Source organism: Babylonia areolata, chromosome 18 (assembly GCF_041734735.1).
Source record: "Babylonia areolata isolate BAREFJ2019XMU chromosome 18, ASM4173473v1, whole genome shotgun sequence".
Lineage (NCBI taxonomy): Eukaryota > Metazoa > Mollusca > Gastropoda > Neogastropoda > Buccinidae > Babylonia > Babylonia areolata.
Genome location: NC_134893.1, coordinates 50,520,477 through 50,540,476, shown reverse-complemented (window position 1 = coordinate 50,540,476; position 20,000 = coordinate 50,520,477). Strand labels below are relative to the sequence as shown.

Here is a 20,000-nt window from a genome sequence, read left to right as displayed (position 1 = left end):
TAAATCGATAGATAAATGAGTCAATACGTAAATAAATAAATAAATAAACAATGGAAAATTATCATTCTGAAAATTGATGAATACGAAACATGAATAAATAAATCGATAGATAAATGAGTCAATACGTAAATAAATAAATAAATAATGGAAAATTATCATTTTGAAAATTGATGAATACGAAACACATAGATAAAGGAGACAGAAACATAAAGGAAAAACGGAGGTTACACACAGCATTCAGTGGCGTCCCACAAGAGACCAAAATAGTTTCTTCCAAACTGATGTAAATAAATGGGCGCTTGTTTACCATAATTGTTGTCGTTCTTTAAGATATTTTTTTTCTGCTCTGTCGTAGTACTTTGAACAATATATCAGTTGCTTGGATTTGTGTGTGTGTGTGTGTGTGTGTGTGTGTGTGTGTGTGTGTGTGTGTGTGTGAGTGTGTGTGTGTGTGTGTGTGTATGTGTGTGTGAGTGTGTGTGTGTGTGTGTGTGTGTGTGAGTGTGTGTGTGTGTGTGTGTGTGTGTGTGTGTGTGTGCTGCTCCATCATCTGCACTGTTTCAGTGGCATTACTCCCACGCCGCTCATTCCAATAAAATACAAATCCGCTTATACGTCATCTCATTGATCTGGACCACCAGACATGCGAGAACCTTCTGCTCCAATCGAGGTCAACAGGAAGTTCCGCAACAAAAAGCAAATGTGATCTAACCTTTTAGTGCGAAACAGCTGGAGGAAGAACAGAACGGCTCGTTGGTCTAGTGGTATGATTCTCGCTTTGGGTGCGAGAGGCCCCGGGTTCGAATCCCGGACGAGCCCTGCTTTTTTGACTCACTTGTGTAAACAAAGTGAGTCTATGTTTTAACCAGGTGTTCGGTTGTCTGTGTGTCCGTGGTAATCTTTAACATTGACATTTTCTCTGCAAATACTTTGTCAGTTGACACCAAATTTGGCATAAAAATAGGCAAAAATTCAGTTCTTTCCAGTCATCTTGTTTAAAACAATATTGCACCTCTAGGATGGGCACAAAAAAATAAATAATGAAGCCTAATTATATGCAAACTGCATATACTGTTATATTTATATTTTTTGTATTCTCTAAACTTGGCACTTTGATCTGATATTCTGACCCAACAACAAGAGCAGTCATTATTATCATTTTTTTGTTCAAACAGGAACTTCTTTTGCTAAACATGGAAGTTTTATTTATTTTGCAAACGTTTTGGTGCAGATAGTAAAAAAGGGAAATTACTCTGTAATTAATGCTATGGGACTTAATTTGCTTTAAACTGATCTTTCTCATCTTAAACATTACATTTTGAAATTATACTCAATACATAAAAAGCTTGTGTGTTTTACTCTCAGTCACAAGTGAGTCTTGAAGGCCTTGCCTCTCTTTTTATTTGTTTGTTGTGAGTTTTAACAGCACACATTTTGCCATGGAAGTTCTGGATTTCCTTATCGCACACTCAGTTGCTGCTTATGGTAGATTAAAGACCACTTAACTGAACGCTTAGTGTAGTGTCCCTGAGGGATGTTTGCAGCGGTGACCACGTCGATAACGCTGTTTGGGAACCAAGGAATTTACAGGTCCGTCGTAAAATAGCAGGAGTTGTTGTCCCTTAAATGCTCTTAAATGGAATCTTCTAGCAAAGTTCATAAACTTTATTAGGGCAAAATCAGATACATTTCATAGCCTTTTCACTCTGTGTTTTTAATTTGCCGTCATGCTAATTTTACTTCACTGTTAGTGTTCGAATTTTGTTAGCGTTCATAAGCATATCATCCATTACATAAACCAAATTTGACGTCACCGATCTCAAGACAGTCTGCAAACCCCTGTCGTGCCTTCCTTCTCTCTCTCTCTCTCTCTCTCTCTCTCTCTCTCTCTCTCTCTCTCTCTCTCTCTTGCTACATAATTATTTCATCTAGATTGGTTTTCCTTGATCATTGGTTATTTGTCATTGTTGATGATGATAGCAGCTGGCAGTGCTACCACCGTTGTTGTTGTTGTTGTTGTTACTGAAATTCTCCTTGAAGAAGAAATGTTTTGTTATGTGTGATTGTTGAAAACACAGATCGCCTTATTCTTTATTCACTTACACATTACCTTATTGATCATAAGCAGCTGACGTTGAAACAAGTTCTGTTCAAAACGAGGCCAACGGGGAGTTCCCCCAACAAAAATCAATGTAATTTAACTTTTTAGTGCGAAACAGCTGAAGGAAGGATAGTGGTATGATTCTCGCTTTGGGTGCGAGAGGTCCCGGGTTCGAATCCCGGACGAGCCCAACTTTTTGTTTTGACAGCACGAAGTTTGTTTGTTTTGTTTTTTTCATTGAAGCTCTGCATTCTGTGCTTTTCGGTATTCACCCAGAGGTACTCAGACAGGAAGACATAGTAATTTGGAGGAAACGATAAACCGATGTTCCGTGTGTAAAATGCACTTCACCTTCACCTTCACCTCTCCCGTAGTCTGGGTTCAGACCGTTGGGGCACCGCTGCTGACCTGGCCACCACCCCTCTCCACTCTTCACGGTTTTCTGATTTCCTCAGGGCGTCACCGAGCGTCAAGCCTGTCCACCCCCGGATGTTGTCTTCCCATCTCTTCTTCTGCCGTCCTCTCCTTCTGCCTCCTTGTACGGTGCCTTGCAGGAACGTTTTGGCAAGACCAGATGATCGTGAGATGTGTCCATACCACCTAAGTTTGCGTTTTTTCACTATGGACAGAAGGTCTTCGTAGGGTCCAATACTTTGCTTGATTCTGTTCTTCACTTTCGTGTTAGTGATGTGGTCTCTGTAGGAGATGCCAAGTAGTCTACGAAAGCATCTCATCTCGACAGCTTGGATTCTTCTCTCGATGTCCGCAGTCAGGGTCCAAGTCTCGCAGGCGTAGAGCAATATTGATATAACCAGGGAACGCATCAGTCTGATTTTTGAGCTGAGAGCGGTGTTTTTGTTGTTCCAGATGGTGTTCAGCTTGTTGAGTGCCATTGTTGTTTGGGCAATTCTCGAGAGTACTTCTGGTTTAGATCCTTCATCTGACACGATTGCTCCCAGATATTTGAAGCTGTGGACTGTTTTAGTCGTTGACTTTGATGTCAATGCTGATGCCGTTGGTGTTGTTAGTCATCAGTTTGGTTTTCTCCGCACTGATTTGCATTCCATACGATGTGGAGGCTTTGTCTAGATGTTTGACCAGGCTTGCCAGTTCTTCTTCTTTTCCAGCCAGTCCATCAATGTCGTCGGCAAAACGTAGGTTTGTGATTGTTCTGCCGCCTATGCTGACTGTTCCCACATGCTCTTCCAGTGCGTCAGTCATTATTCTTTCTAAGAAGATGTTGAAGAGTGTTGGGGAGAGTAGACAGCCTTGTCTCACTCCGACTGTGGTTCTGAACCAGTCCCCGATGCTATTGTTGAGGTAGACGGCGCTGGTGGCTTTGTCATAGAGGTGCTGTATCACTTAGCCCACGTAAAAGAACACACGACACCAAGAGAGTTGTCCTCGGCAAAATTCCGCAGAAAAATCCGCTTTGATAGTAAAACAAATACATTTGCAGACAGAATAAAGAGAGAGAGAGAGGGGAGGGGGGGAGGGGGTTGCTGCTGTACAGCGAGAGCAGCTCAAATTTCATACAGAGAAATATGTTGTGACTTGTGACCAAAACAAACAAACAAACAAAAACAGCAAAAAGCAAAACAAAACAATGCATCACAATACAATACTGTTTCGGTTTCAGTTTCTCAGGGAAGCATCATTGCGTTCGAACAAGTCCATAAACGCTCTACCATATAAGTCAGGCAGATGCCTGACAGCAGTAAAACCAAACACGCTGGTCAGGCTTTGAGTGCATGCATCATATGTTAGTTACGTATCAGTCAGAGTGGATTTCTTCCACAGAATTCTGCCAGAGGATAACACTTTTGTTGCCATGGGTCCCTTTTCAGTGCGCCTGGTGCGTACTTCATTCTGGGACCTCGGTGTAAAGTGTCATCCGAATGACTAGTCGCTCAGGTTGATTTTCCAGTCAAACTCAGGACAAAGGGCGAGAGCGAGAATCGAACCCAGTCCCTCAACCTCACTGACACTGCATTGGCAGATACGCGTTTTAAGCACAACACACCATGACACAATACAATACAGTACAATACAATACAATACAGTGTAATACAATGCAATACAACACCATGAATATTTGACAAGCCTGTGGAAGAGCATCGCACTTTGAGCAAACAGACTCCAAACGCGGGATGCTGAAGGGCGCTGATGACTGTGATCGGTTTGTTGGAGGATGGTTCCTGCTTTATTTTTGTCTTTGTACAAAATACAGAAACAATTTGGAGTTTCATGTTCATCCTACTGCTATTCAGAAACAAACCTTCCTTAAAGCAAACATTAAAAACTACAAACGGAAAACGTTAAAAAAAAAATTTAAAAAAAAGAGAAAAAAACAGCAACAACAACAGTGGGTTGTAAACTTTCTCTATTTGCAATTTCTATTGACTCAGTATTTATCTATCATTTTATCATCGTACCATATATCAAAAAGTTGTCAGCTACGAGCACAACCCTCAACTGCCCTCCACCCACACCCCATAAAACAGCTTTTAACTTTCCTTTTTACGCTGTGTCTCTCTCTTCCTATATAATTATTTCAACTACATCGGTTTTTTTCTGATCATTGTTGTTCCCGTCGTAGATGGTGATGATGATACATGACAGTTCTAGGGTTTTTTGTTGTTGATTTGTTTTTTTTTCTTAAAGGGAAACCTGTGTGCAACTATTTTTCTCAACCGCTTACAAGTCACCTCATTGATCCCGAACAGCTGGCTTTCAATTCAAAACGAGGCCAACAAGGAGTTTCCCCCTACACAAATCAATGTAATATAGCTTTTTATTGCGAAATAGCTGAAGGAAGGATAGAACGGCTCGTTGGTCTAGTGGTATGATTCTCGCTTTGGGTGCGAGAGGCCCCGGGTTCGAATCCCGGACGAGCCCTTACTTTTTGTCTTTTGACAAGACAAAGTTTGTTTTATTTTTCATTGAAATTCTGCATTCTGTGTTTTTCGGTATTCACCCAGAGGTACACAGACAGGAAGGAATGGTAACTGGAAGGAAAGGAAAACCGATGTCCCGTGTGTAACATGCACTTAGCCCACGTAAAAGAACACACGGCAACAAGAGAGTTGCCCTCAGCAAATTCCGGATTTAAATCTACTTTGATAGTAAAATAAATACATTTCTATACAGAATAAAGGAATAAAAATGGGAGGGGTCGGTATAGTGCTCTCTCCGTAGAGAGCAGCTCGAATTTCATACAGAAAATCTGTTGTGTCAAAGTAATACAATGCATCGCAATACAATACGGTCTCGGTTTCAGTTTCTCAAGGAAACGTCATTACGTTCGGATAAATCCATATAATTATGCTCTGCCATATCTCCTAGGCAGAACCTGACAACAGCAAAATCCCATTGCGCTATTCAGGCCTTGAGTGTACGCACATTTATTTCTGTATTTGTGTATTTCTTTGCCAGAGGATAACACTTTTCGCTGTACACGTGAACCTCGTTATATAGTGTCATTCGAATGAGTCGGCGCTCAGGTTGATTTTCCGGTCAAACTTACCTTAACTCTCTCCATACGAAGGGCGAAAGAGACGACGTTAACAGCGTTTCACCCCAATTACCATCATCAAAATATTGCAAGCGGAAGGCTCTTATACTGAAGAGGTGAATGTTGACAAAGAATACCACAATTCTGACGACGGAAGCTAAAGGTTGGGTCATTCAGACACCCACTGGACATCCCAGGGGTCTGTGTAGAGGAGAAGAGAGGACTGGTCGTACTGAGTGAGTTAAAAGGTGAAAACGGGAAACGAACCCAGTCCCCCACCCTCACGGACACTGCATTGGCAGATAAACGTTGTAAACATTCTACCACCTTTCTTCTGGTAAAAATCAACAAGACATGACACGATACAATACAATGAACACTTGACAAGTTCATAAATAACCTTCTTTAACCCTTTCACCGCCAAGCTCGCATTTATGCACAGGCGTGGTAGAGGGCCCATGTCACTGGAAGGTGACCATTCATTGGTCTGTTATCCATGAACCTACTGCTGTTAATGTTCGGTGGTAGGATAGGCCATATTTTCTATACATTGCAGACGGAGTCCCCACCTATTCTTAGCCACTGTCTTTTCGGTGTTTATACTACAAGGGAATTTTGTACTCTAAATTGACTGGCGGTGAAAGGGTTAAAGTAAACATTAAAAGTTACAAACGGAGAATGTTTATTCAAAAAGATAAAAATAGAAATGTAACTGAACAACTGTGGGTTATAAAGTTCTCCGTTTGTAATTTCTATAGACTCAGCCAGCAGTCATCTTTCATTTTATCGGTGTGCCACCTATCAAAAAGTTGCCAACTACGAGACAACACTCAAACCGCCCTCCACCCACACCCCATAACACCTTTATCTTTGCTTTTACGCTTTTTCTGGTTATTATTATTGACGTTGTAGATGGTGATGATGATACATGACAATTCTAGGGTTTTGTTTTCTTAAAGGAAAACCTGTGTGCAACTATTTTTCTCAACCGCTTACAAGTCACCTCATTGATCCCGAACAGCTGGCTGTCAATTCAAAACGAGGCCAACAAGGAGTTTCCCCCCGACACAAATCAGTGTAATACAGCTTTTTATTGCAAAATAGCTGAAGGAAAGATATAACGGCTCGTTGGTCTAGTGGTATGATTCTCGCTTTGGGTGCGAGAGGCCCCGGGTTCGAATCCCGGACGAGCCCTTACGTTTTTGTTTTGACAACATAAATGTTTTCTGTTGAAGCTCTTCATTCTGTGTTTTTCGGTATTCACCCAGAGGTACACAGACAGGAATGCGTGGTAAATGGGAGGAAACGATAAACCAATGTTCCGTGTGTAGTATGCACTTAGCCCATGTAAAAGAACACACGGGAACAAGAAAGCTGTCCTCGGCAAAATTCCGGATTTACACCTACTTTGATAGTAAAATAAATACATTCCTGTACAGAATAAAGGGAAAAAAATGGGAGGGGTCGGTATAGTGCTCTCTCCGTAGAGAGCAGCTCGAATTTCACACAGAAAATACAATGCATCGCAATACAATACGGTCTCGGTTTCAGTTTCTCAAGGAAACGTCATAGCGTTCGGATAAATCCATATCATTATGCTCTGCCATATCTGCTCGGCAGATACCTGACAGCAGTAGAATCCCATTGCGCTAGTCATGCCTTGAGTGCATGCATATACATATATTTATGTACCAATCAGAGTGTATTTTCTGTGAAGAGTTTTGCCAGATGACAACACGTTTGTTGCCATGGGTCTTTTGTTTCTGTGCGCCTAGTGCGCACTTCACACGGGGACCTCGTTGTAAAGTGTCGTCCGAATGACAATACGCTCACGTTGATTTTCCAGCCAAGGGGCGAGAGCCAGAATCGAACCCAGTCCCTCAACCTAACTGACAATGCATTGACAGATACACGTTTTAAGCACAACACACCATGGCACAATATAATACAGTGGAATACAATGCAATACAACACAATGAACATGTGACAAGCCTGCAAAAGAACATCGCACTTTGACCAAACAGCCTCCAAATGCGGGATGCTGAAGTGAGCTGATGACTGTGATTGGTTTGTTAGAGGATGTTTCCTGCTTTATTTTTGTGTTTTGTACAAAAGGCAGGAACAATGTGGAGTTTCATGTTCCTCCTACTGCTGTTCAGAAACAAACCTTCCTTAAAGCAAACATTAAAAACTACAAACGGAAAACGTTTATTAAAAAAAAAAAAACAATAACAACAACAACAACAACTGTGGGTTGTAAATTTTCTCCATTTTAATTTGTATAGACTCAGTATTCATCTTTCATTTTATCATCCTACCATATATCAAAAAGTTATCAATTTCGATACAACCCTCAAACCGCCCTCCCGTTCCCCATAACGCCTTTCTCTTTCTTTATATGCTATGTCTCTCTCTTGCTATATTATTGATTCAACTGCATCGTTTTTGGAGGGTTTTAAAAAAAAATATTATTGTTGTCCTCGTCGTATATGGTGATGATGATAGGTGACAGTTTTAGTTGTTGTTTTTTTCTTAAGGGAAAACCTGTGTGCAACTATTTTTCTCAACCGCTTACAAGTTACCTCATTAATCCCGAACAGCTGGCTTTCAATTCAAAACGAGGCCAACAAGGAGTTTCCCCCTACACAAATCAATGCATAGCTTTTTATAGCAAAATAGATTAAGGCAGGATAGAACGTCTCGTATGTCTAGTGGTATGATTCTCGCTTTGGGTGCGAGAGGCCCCGGGTTCGAATCCCGGACGAGCCCTTACTTTTTGTCTTTTGACAACACAAAGTTTTCTGTTGAAGCTCTTCATTCTGTGTATTTCGGTATTCACACAGAGGTACACAGACAGGAATGCGTAGTTAGTTTCAGTTTCACTTTTCAGTTTTCACTTTCTCAAGGCGGCGTCACTGCGTTCGGACAAATCCATACACGCTACACCACATCTGTTGAGCAGATGCCTGACCAGCAGCATAACCCAACGCGCTTAGTCAGGCCTTGAGTGCATGCTTACATATTTGTGTACCTATGAAAGTGGATTTCATTTTACGTAATTTCGCCAGAGGACAACACTCTCGTTGCCATGGGTTCTTTTTCAGTGCGCCAAGTGCGTGCTGCACACGGGACCTCGGTTTATCGTCTCATCGTAAAGACTAGACGCTCAGTTTGATTTTCCAGTCAAACTTAGGAGAAAGGGCGAGAGCGGGATTCGAACCCACACCCTCACGGACTCTCTGTATTGGCAGCTGAGCGTCTTAACCATTCTGCCACCTTCCTCCTCGTAGTTAATTGGGAGGAAACGATAAACCAATGTTCCGTGTGTAGTATGCACTTAGCCCATGTAAAAGAACACACGACAACAAGAGAGTTGTCCTCGGCAAAATTCCGGATTTACATCTACTTTGATAGTAGACAATGGGAGGGGTCGGAATAGTGCTCTCTCCGTAGAGAGCAGCTCGAATTTCACACAGAAAATCTGTTCTGACAAAGTAATACAATGCATCGCAATACAATACGGTCTCAGTTTCAGTTTCTCAAGGAAACGGCATTGCGTTCGGATAAATCCATATAATTATGCTCTGCCATATCTGCTCGACAGATACCTGGCAGCAGTAAAATCCCATTGCGCTAATCATGCTTTGAGTGCATGCATATATATATATATATATATATATATATATATATATATATATATATATGTCTGTATGTATCAATCAAAGTGTATTTCCTATGAAGAGTTTTGCCAGATGATAACACGTTTGTTGCCATGGGTCATTTTTTCTGTGCGCCTAGTGCGTGCTTCACACGGTGACCTCGTTGTAAAGTGTCATCCGAATGACTAGACGCTCACGTTGATTTTCCAGTCAAAAGAGCGAGAGCGAGAATCGAACCCAGTCTCTCAACCTCATTGACACTGCACTGACAGATACACGTTTTAAGCACAACACACCATGGCACAATACAATACAATACAATACAGTGGAATACAATGCAATACAACACATTTAACATGTGACAAGACTGCGAAATAACATCGCACTTTGACCAAACATCCTCCAAATGCGGGATGCTGAAGTAAGCTGATGACTGTGATTGGTTTGTTAGAGGATGTTTCCTGCTTTTATTTTTGTGACTTGTACAAAAAGCAGAAACAGTTTGGAGTTTCATGTTCATCCTACTGCTGTTCACAATCAAACCTTCCTTAAAGCAAACATTAAAAACTACAAACGGAAACCGTTTTTAAAACAAACAAAAAAAGAAAAAAAAAAAAACAGCAACAACAACTGTGGGTTGTAAACTTTCTCTATTTGTAATTTCTATTGACTCAGTATTCATCTATCATTTTATCATCGTAGCATATATCAAAAAGTTGTCAGCTACGAGCACAACCCTCAACCGCCCTCCACCTACACCCCATAAAACGGCTTTTATCTTTCCTGTTTACGCTGTGTCTCTCTCTGCCTATATAATTATTTCAAATACATCGGTTTCTTTCTGATTATTGTTCCCGTCGTAGATGGTGATGATGATACATGACAGTTCTAGGGTTGTTGTTTTTTTCTTAAAGGAAAACCTGTGTGCAACTATTTTTCTCAACCGCTTGCAAGTCACCTCATTAATCCCGAACAGCTGGCTTTCAATTCAAAACGAGGCCAACAAGGAGTTTCCCCCTACACAAATCAATGTAATATAGCTTTTTATTGCGAAATAGCTGAAGGAAGGATTGAACGGCTCGTTGGTCTAGTGGTATGATTCTCGCTTTGGGTGCGAGAGGCCCCGGGTTCGAATCCCGGACGAGCCCTCACTTTTTGTCTTTTGACAGTACAAAGTTTGTTTTATTTTTCATTGAAGCTCCGCATTCTGTGTTTTTCGGTATTCACCCAGAGGTGCACAGACAGGAAGGAATGGTAATTGGAAGGAAACGAAAAACCGATGTCCCGTGTGTAAGATGCACTTAGCCCACGTAAAAGAACACACGGCAACAAGAGAGTTGCCCTCAGCAAATTCCGGATTTAAATCTAATTTGATCTTAAAATAAATACAGTACTATACAGAATAAAGGGGAAAAAATGGGAGGGGTCGCTATAGTGCTCTCTCCGTAGAGAGCAGCTCGAATTTCATACAGAAAATCTGTTGTGTCAAAGTAATACAATGCATCGCAATACAATACGGTCTCGGTTTCACTTTCTCAAGGAAACGTCATTGCGTTCGGATAAATCCATATAATTATGCTCTGCCATATCTCCTAGGCAGATACCTGACAACAGCAAAATCCCATTGCGCTATTCAGGCCTTGAGTGTACGCACATTTATTTATGTATTTGTGCATTTCTTTGCCAAAGGATAACACTTTTCGCTGTACACGTGAACCTCGTTATATATTGTCATTCGAATGACTCGGCGCTCAGGTTGATTTTCCGGTCAAACTTACCTTAACTCTCTCCATACGAAGGGCGAAAGAGACGACGTTAACAGCGTTTCACCCCAATTACCATCATCAAAATATTGCAAGCGGAAGGCTCTTATACTGAAGAGGTGAATGTTGACAAAGAATACCACAATTCTGACGACGGAAGCTAAAGGTTGGGTCACTCAGACACCCACTGGACATCCGAGGGGTCTGTGTAGAAGAGAAGAGAGGACTGGCCGTACTGAGTGAGTTAAAAGGTGAAAGCGGGAACCGAACCCAGTCCCCCACCCTCACGGATACTGCATTGGCAGATAAACGTTGTAAACATTCTACCACCTTTCTTCTGGTAAAAGTCAACAAGACATGACACGATACAATACAATGAACACTTGACAAGTTCATAAATAACCTTCTTTAAAGTAAACATTAAAAGCTACAAACGGAGAATGTTTATTTAAAAAGATAATAATAGAAATGTAAATGAAAAACTGTGGGTTGTAAAGTTCTCCGTTTGTAATTTCTATAGACTCAGCCAGCAGTCATCTTTCATTTTATCGGTGTGTCACCTATCAAAAAGTTGCCAATTATGAGACAACACTCAAACCGCCCTCCACCCACACCCCATAACACCTTTATCTTTTACGCAACACTGTCTCTCTCTTGCTATATAATTATTTCAAATACATCGGGGTTTTTTTCTGGTTATTATTGTTGCCGTTGTAGATGGTGATGATGATACATGACAGTTCTAGGGGTTTGTTTTCTTAAAGGAAAACCTGTGTACAACTATTTTTCTCAACAAGTCACCTCATTGATCCCGAACAGCTGGCTGTCAATTCAAAACGAGGCCAACAAGGAGTTTCCCCCGACACAAATCAATGTAATATAGCTTTTTATAGCAAAATAGATGAAGGCAAGATAGAACGGCTCGTTGGTCTAGTGGTATGATTCTCGCTTTGGGTGCGAGAGGCCCCGGGTTCGAATCCCGGACGAGCCCTTACTTTTTTCTTTTGACAACACAAAGTTTTCTGTTGAAGCTCTTCATTCTGTGCTTTTCGGTATTCACCCAGAGGTACACAGACAGGAATGCGTGGTAACTGGGAGGAAACGATAAACCAATGTTCCGTGTGTAGTATACACTTAGCCCATGTAAAAGAACACACGGCAACAAGAGAGTTGTCCTCGGCAAAATTCCGGATTTACATCTACTTTGATAGTAGACAATGGGAGGGGTCGGAATAGTGCTCTCCCCGTAGAGAGCAGCTCGAATTTAACACAGAAAATCTGTTGTGACAAAGTAATATGGTGTGTCCATCGAGATCGATGATGACCATCGTTGTCATCCAGCTGGGGGATGGGGGGAGGGTGGTGGTGGGGTGGGGGGGAGGATGCTCATGAATCTATCTGTGAATGCGCAGATGGCTGAATAGTCCAATCTGCGCACGAAATGTTCGCTGACAGTTGGGGCAGACAAAGACAGGCATACCATTGTCAGGGAGCTTGTTTGCCCGTGACTTTCTGGCCTGTCTCTTCTGAACAGCTGCAGCAGTCCTGTTGGCCTCGCACAACTTCGCGCCTTTGTGCACAGCAGCACGCCATTTGTCACGGTCCACTGCAGATTCCTCCCAGGAGTCAGGGTTGATATCAAACGCTTTCAGAGAGACTTTCAGAGTATCTCTGAAGCGCTTCTTCTGACCTCCGTGTGATCTCTTCCCTTGTTGCAGCTCGCCATAGAAGAGCCTTTTGGGCAGCCGATGGTCTGGCATGCGCGCCACGTGTCCAGCCCAGCGAAGCTGGGACTGCATCAGGATGGTGAAGATGCTGGGAAGGGTGGCTTTTGCGAGCACCTCTGTGTCTGGGGTCTTGTCTTGCCACTTGATGTTCAGTAGCTTCCTGAGGCATGTTGTGTGGAAGTGGTTCAGCTTCTTGGCATGTCGTTGGTACACTGTCCAAGTTTCACAGGCGTACAGTAGTGTGGGGAGAACTACTGCTCTGTAGACCTTTAGCTTGGTCTCAAGACTAATGCCTCTTCTGTTCCAGACATTTGCACTGAGTCTACCAAAAGTTGCGCTTGCTCTTGCAATCCTGACGTTCACTTCATCGTCGATGGTCGCATTTCGTGACAGTGTGCTGCCAAGGTATGTGAACCGCTCCACCGCACTGAGTCTCTGACCGTTGACTGTGATGTTGGGCTCAACGTAGGGTTTCCCTGGGGCTGGCTGATGGAGAACTTCAGTTTTCCTCGTGCTGATGGTAAGGCCGAAGTTCCTGCTGGCAGTGGCAAACTTGTCAACGCTGAGTTGCATGTCAGCTTCAGATCCAGCGTTGAGGGCACAATCATCAGCAAACAAAAAGTCTCTGATGATGTCTGTCATGACCTTCGTTTTTGCTTGAAGCCTTCTGAGGTTAAACAACTTACCATCTGTTCGGTACTTTAGGCCGATTCCAACATCGCCATGTCTGAAGGCATCAGTAAGCATTGCAGAGAACATGAGGCTGAACAGCGTTGGGGCCAGGACGCAGCCTTGCTTGACACCATTTGTGACAGCAAAAGGAGCAGATGTTTCGCCTTTGTCCTGGACTCGAGCCTGCATGCCTTCATGGAATTGGCTGACCAAGGAAATAAATTTCCGAGGGCATCCGTACTTGGCCATGATCTTCCACAGTCCCTCTCTACTCACGGTGTCGAAGGCCTTAGTGAGATCGCCATAGGTGGAGAACAGATCAGCATTTTGCTCCTGACATTTCTCTTGCAGCTGCCTTGCAGCAAACACCATGTCGGTGGTTCCGCGCTCTTTCCGGAATCCACATTGGCTCTCAGGCAAATGACCTTGGTCAAGGTGTGCTGTGAGGCGGTTTAGTAGGATCCTGGCAAGTATCTTGCCTGCGATGGAGAGCAAGGAAATGCCCCGATGGTTATCACAGGCTTGCCGGTTCCCCTTTCGCTTGTACAAGTGAATGATAGATGCATCTTTGAAATCCTGGGGGATCGTCTCTTCTTTCCACATGAGTGAGTACAGCTGATGGAGCTTCTCAGTCAGCACAGTGCCTCCATCCTTGTAGACCTCTGCTGGTATGGAGTCTGAGCCAGGTGCTTTGCCACTGGATAGCAGACGAATTGCTTTCTGGGTCTCAAGAGGAGTTGGCGGATCGTCCAGTGCTTCGTTGATGGGGACTTGTGGGAGACGGTCTATGGCTTCATCATTTACGGAGGAAGGGCGATTTAAGACACTGTTGAAGTGCTCAGCCCAGCGTTCGAGAATTTTCTCCTTCTCGGTGATCAAGGTATTCCCATCTGCACTGAGGAGGGGGGATGATCCTGAGGATGTGGGGCCGTAGACTTCTTTTAAGGCATCATAGAACCTCTTCATATCGTGCCTGTCAGCATATCCCTGGATCTCATCAGCTTTGTCACTCAGCCACTTATCCTGCATCTGGCGTAACTTTTGCTGAACAGTCCTGCGGATGGCATCGTACGCATCCTTTTTTGATGTGGACTTTGGGTTGCTCAGGTAGGCTTGATGCAGACGGCGTTTCTCATCCAGAAGCTGCTTGATTTCATCACAGTTTTCATCAAACCAGTCTTTGTGCTTTCTGGTCATGGGTCCCAGGGTCTCTGAAGCTGTACTATAGATCAGCTCACGCAGGGTCCTCCAGTCAGACTCCACATTCTGGTTGTCCAGAGAGGCGGATTCCAGACGATCTTCCAGCAGCTCCACAAAGGACTGTTTGATGGTGATGTTTTTCAGCTTAGCGATGTTGAGCCGTTTTGGAGCCTTCTGGCCTTGGGGGCGTCTCTTGGGCTGGATTCGAATATTCAGCTTCGAGACTACAAGGCGATGGTCTGTCCAACACTCGGCGCCGCACATGGTCTTTGTTACACGTACATCTTGCCTATCCATTTTCCTGACGATGACATAATCGATGAGATGCCAATGCTTTGAGCGAGGGTGCATCCATGACGTCCTGTTACGGGTAGGGAGGCAGAAAACTGTGTTGGTTATCAGCAGTTCGTGCTCTGCACAGGTCTGAAGCAAAAGCAATCCATTTGGGTTGCAGTGGCCCACACCGTGCTTTCCAATCACTCCATCCCAGGAGATGTAGTCAGAGCCAACTCTAGCATTGAAGTCCCCAAGAATGATGAGCTTGTCTGCTTTAGGGATAGCAGCAATGACAGAGTGAAGGTCCTCGTAGAACTTCGCCTTCACTTCATCCGGGTTGGTCATGGTTGGGGCGTAGGCACTGACAATGGTGAGGTGCTTCTGGCCAGATGCCAGTGGGAGTTTCATGGTCATAAGCCTATCGTTGACTCCCTTTGGGATTCCAGCTAGCTTGCTGACAAGTGCTGTTTTTACTGCAAAACCAACGCCAGCCTCACGTTGCTCTTCGCTTCCTCGTCCACTCCAGAAGAAGGTGTAACCAGATCCCCGTTCACAGAGCTCGCCTTCACCTGCAAGCCGAGTCTCACTCAAGGCTGCGATGTCAATGTTGTATCTGGCGAGTTCGGATGCAACTAGTGCCGTTCTCCTTTGGGGTCTGTCCGCGTTATCTCTGTCCAGGAGAGTCCTTATGTTCCAAGCACCAATGGTGAGAGGAACGATCCTTGTTTTATTCTTTTCTTTCTTGTTGTTTCGACCGCTGATGTAGGGTCCCCGCCAGCCGCGGTATGCTGGCCAGGGTGATATGGAGCAGGCAATTTTTAGGGCACCTTTTCTAGCCCCTTCCTCATGCCAGGGAGGTGAGCAGTGCATTCCTAAAGAGGGCTGCTCAGACGCTCAGACGGCTGCCGAGCTCCATCGCTGCTCCTGTCGACGAAGAACGACCCTATGGCCTGAGCCGCCTGCGTGCAGGTCTGCGACTGCGACTGCCAGTGTACCCACACCTGTCGTTTCGTCGCTCGCCTGTCGCCACAGGACTTGGGGGTGATGAAATGATGAAGGATGAAAGGTCATTTTGGATGACTGATGACTTGCGCGATGAGTTTGTTTAAAGTGAAGAGGAGTTGCGCAACGTCAACCTCACTCTCTCGTCCGGGTCCACCAATTTCCAGTGGCAAGACTAAGTCGAGACGACTGGAGGATGAGCACGGATGCAGTGGATGACCAAGATATCCTTTCGGTGTCTCATCTTGCTCTCTGCACTCCACAGTGCGTTGCTGTAACCGCTTTCCTCTCCGTTGAACCGATAGGTTTCTTCCGCAGATTCTGCCGGATCCAGACTTCGCATGCATGGGTAGACACACCCCGGGGGCCAACTGCGTGTGGCATGCACACAGCACAGTGGAGCTAGATGGCCGTCGGTGGCTCTCCTGAGCCAACGCCCTTTTATGGATCTCCATAAGGGTGTCTAGCCACCCGCCTCACCAGTCCCGGAAGGGAGCGGTGGGAGTGCCGGTTTAGTCGCCAGCAGCCCGACCCTGAACAGGTTGTACTGGATTACAGGTTACCAGTAGCAGATCTAATGACCTGACCTGACAAACGACAAAGTAATACAATGCATCGCAATACAATACGGTCTCAGTTTCAGTTTCTCAAGGAAACGGCATTGCGTTCGGATAAATCCATATAATTATGCTCTGCCATATCTGCTCGACAGATACCTGGCAGCAGTAAAATCCCATTGCGCTAATCATGCTTTGAGTGCATGCATATATATATATATATATATATATATATATATATATATATATATATATATATATATATATATATATATATATATATATATATATATATGTATGTATGTATGTATGTCTGTATGTATCAATCAAAGTGTATTTCCTATGAAGAGTTTTGCCAGATGATAACACGTTTGTTGCCATGGGTCATTTTTTCTGTGCGCCTAGTGCGTGCTTCACACGGGGACCTCGTTGTAAAGTGTCATCCGAATGACTAGACGCTCACTTTGATTTTCCAGTCAAAAGGGCGAGAGCGAGAATCGAACCCAGTCTCTCAACCTCATTGACACTGCACTGACAGATACACGTTTTAAGCACAACACACCATGGCACAATACAATACAATACAGTGGAATACAATGCAATACAACACATTTAACATGTGACAAGACTGCGAAATAACATCGCACTTTGACCAAACATCCTCCAAATGCGGGATGCTGAAGTAAGCTGATGACTGTGATTGGTTTGTTAGAGGATGTTTCCTGCTTTTATTTTTGTGACTTGTACAAAAAGCAGAAACAGTTTGGAGTTTCATGTTCATCCTACTGCTGTTCACAAACAAACCTTTCTTAAAGCAAACATTAAAAACTACAAACGGAAAACGTTTAAAAAAAACAAAACAAAAACAAAAAAAACAACAAAAACAACAACAGCAGCAACAACTGTGGGTTGTAAACTTTCTCTATTTGTTATTTCTATAGACTCAGTATTCATCTATCATTTTATCATCGTACCATATATCAAAAAGTTGTCAGCTACGAGCACAACCCTCAACCGCCCTCCACCTACACCCCATAAAGCAGGCCTTTATCTTTCCTTTTTACGCTGTGTCTCTCTCTTCCTATATAATTATTTCAAATACATCGGTTTCTTTCTTATTATTGTTCCCGTCGTAGATGGTGATGATGATACATGACAGTTCTAGTGTGGGTTTTTTTTCTTAACGGAAAACCTGTGTGCATCTATTTTTCTCAACCGCTTACAAGTCACGTCATTGATCCCGAACAGCTGGCTTTCAATTCAAAACGAGGCCAACAAGGAGTTTCTCCCGACACAAATCAATGTAATATAGCTTTTTATAGCAAAATAGATGAAGGAAGAATAGAACGGCTCGTTGGTCTAGTGGTATGATTCTCGCTTTGGGTGCGAGAGGCCCCGGGTTCGAATCCCGGACGAGCCCTTACGTTTTTGTTTTGACAACACAAAGTTTTCTGTTGAAGCTCTGCATTCTGTGTTTTTCGGTATTCACCCAGAGGTACACAGACAGGAATGCGTGGTAAATGGGAGGAAACGATAAACCAATGTTCCGTGTGTAGTATGCACTTAGCCCATGTAAAAGTACACACAGCAACAAGAGTTGTCCACGGCAAAATTCCGGATTTACACCTACTTTGATAGTAAAATAAATACATTCCTATACAGAATAAAGGAGAAAAAAGAAAAAAAATGGGAGGGGTCGGTATAGTGCTCTCTCCGTAGAGAGCAGCTCGAATTTCATACAGAAAATACAATGCATCGCAATACAATACGGTCTCGGTTTCACTTTCTCAAGGAAACGTCACTGCATTCGGATAAATCCGTATCATTATGCTCTGCCATATCTGCTCGGCAGATACTTGACAGCAGTTGAATCCCATTGCGCTAGTCATGCCTTGAGTGCATGCATATATATATTTATGTACCAATCAGAGTGTATTTCCTGTGAAGAGTTTTGCCAGATGACAACACATTTGTTGCCATGGGTCATTTTTCTGTGCGCCTAGTGCGTGCATCTCACGGGGACCTCGTTGTAAAGTGTCGTCCGAATGAGTATACGCTCACGTTGATTTTCCAGTCAAAGGGCGAGAGCGACAATCGAACCCAGTCCCTCAGCCTCACTGACAATGTATTGACAGATACACGTTTTAAGCACAACACGCCATGGCACAATACAATACAGTGGAATACAATGCAATACAACACAATGAACATTTCACAAGCCTGCAAAAGAACATCGCACTTTGAGCAAATAGACTCCAAATGCGGGATGCTGAAGTGAGCTGACGACTGTGATTGGTTTTTTAGAGGATGTTTCCTGCTTTATTTTTGTGTTTTGTACAAAATGGAGGAACAATTTGCTGTTTCATGTTCATCCTACTGCTGTTCAGAAACAAACCTCCTTAAAGCAAACATTAAAAACTACAACGGAAAACGTTTATTAAAAAAAAAAAAAAAAGAAAAGAAAGAAAACAACAAAAACTGTTGGTTGTAAATTTTCTCCATTTTTAATTTGTATAGACTCAGTATTCATCTTTCATTTTATCATCCTACCATATATTAAAAAGTTATCAATTTCGAGACAACCTTCAAACCGCCCTCCCGTTCCCCATAACCCCTTTCTCTTTCTTTTTATGCTATGTCTCTCTCTTGCTATATTATTGATTCAACTACATCGTTTTTGGGTTTTTTTGTTTGTTTGTTTTTTGTTTTGTTTTTGTTTTGTTGTTGTTGTTGTTGTTTATTGTTGTTCTCGTCGCAGATAGTGATGATGATAGGTGACAGTTCTAGATCTTTTTTTCTTAACGGAAAACTTGTGTGCAACTATTTTTCTCAACAACTTACAAGTCACCTCATTGATCCCGAACAGCTGGTTTTCAATTCAAAACGAGGCCAACTGGGCCAAACACAAATCAATGTAATATAGCTTTTTATTGCAAAATAGCTGAAGGACGGGTAGCATGGCTCGTTGGTCTAGTGGTATGATTCTCGCTTTGGGTGCGAGAGGCCCCGGGTTCGAATCCCGGACGAGCCCTTAATTTTTGTTTTTGTTTTGACAACACAAAGTTTTCAGTTGAAGCTCCGCATTCTGTCTTTTTTCGGTCCTCAAACAGAGGTACACAGACAGGAAAAAAAAAAAAAAAAAAAGTAATACAATGCATCGCAATACAATGCGGTTTCACTTTCATTTTTTCAAGGAATGTCACTGCGTTCGAATAAATCCATATATGCTCTGTCATATTTGCTACTGCAGCAAACCTCATCGCGCTAGTTAGCCTTGAGTGCATGCGTATATATTTGTGTATCAATCAGAGTGTATTACTTCTGAAGAGTTTTGCCAGAGAACACCACGTTTGTTGCCATGGGTCCTCTTTCAGTGCGCCAAGTGCGTGCTGCACTCTTTCTTTAACCCTCTGTCTTCCTTTTCTTATTACTTCATTTGGCTTTTCTCGTTCTCGATATTTGTTTGTTTTGTTTGTTAGTGTGTATTTGTTTGTTTAGATTTTTCTATGCCTTAGGACTGGGTGGAGAA

At 43.1% G+C, this 20,000-nt stretch overlaps 1 protein-coding gene and 7 non-coding genes across 8 annotated transcripts in view; 7 read left to right on the top strand and 1 right to left on the bottom strand.

Moving 5' to 3' along the window:
* Positions 1 to 20,000, bottom strand: part of LOC143292273 (speract receptor-like) — a 434,645-nt gene that overhangs the window by 98,110 nt on the left and 316,535 nt on the right. The window lies entirely within an intron of this gene.
* On the top strand, positions 748 to 819 carry Trnap-ugg (transfer RNA proline (anticodon UGG)). Its single transcript has one exon. It is a non-coding gene; the product is annotated as a tRNA-Pro (tRNA).
* Trnap-ugg (transfer RNA proline (anticodon UGG)) lies at positions 4,928 to 4,999 on the top strand. The gene has a single exon. It is a non-coding gene; the product is annotated as a tRNA-Pro (tRNA).
* Trnap-ugg (transfer RNA proline (anticodon UGG)) lies at positions 6,738 to 6,809 on the top strand. The gene has a single exon. It is a non-coding gene; the product is annotated as a tRNA-Pro (tRNA).
* Positions 10,351 to 10,422, top strand: Trnap-ugg (transfer RNA proline (anticodon UGG)). The gene has a single exon. It is a non-coding gene; the product is annotated as a tRNA-Pro (tRNA).
* Positions 11,957 to 12,028, top strand: Trnap-ugg (transfer RNA proline (anticodon UGG)). The gene has a single exon. It is a non-coding gene; the product is annotated as a tRNA-Pro (tRNA).
* Trnap-ugg (transfer RNA proline (anticodon UGG)) lies at positions 17,820 to 17,891 on the top strand. Its single transcript has one exon. It is a non-coding gene; the product is annotated as a tRNA-Pro (tRNA).
* Trnap-ugg (transfer RNA proline (anticodon UGG)) lies at positions 19,431 to 19,502 on the top strand. The gene has a single exon. It is a non-coding gene; the product is annotated as a tRNA-Pro (tRNA).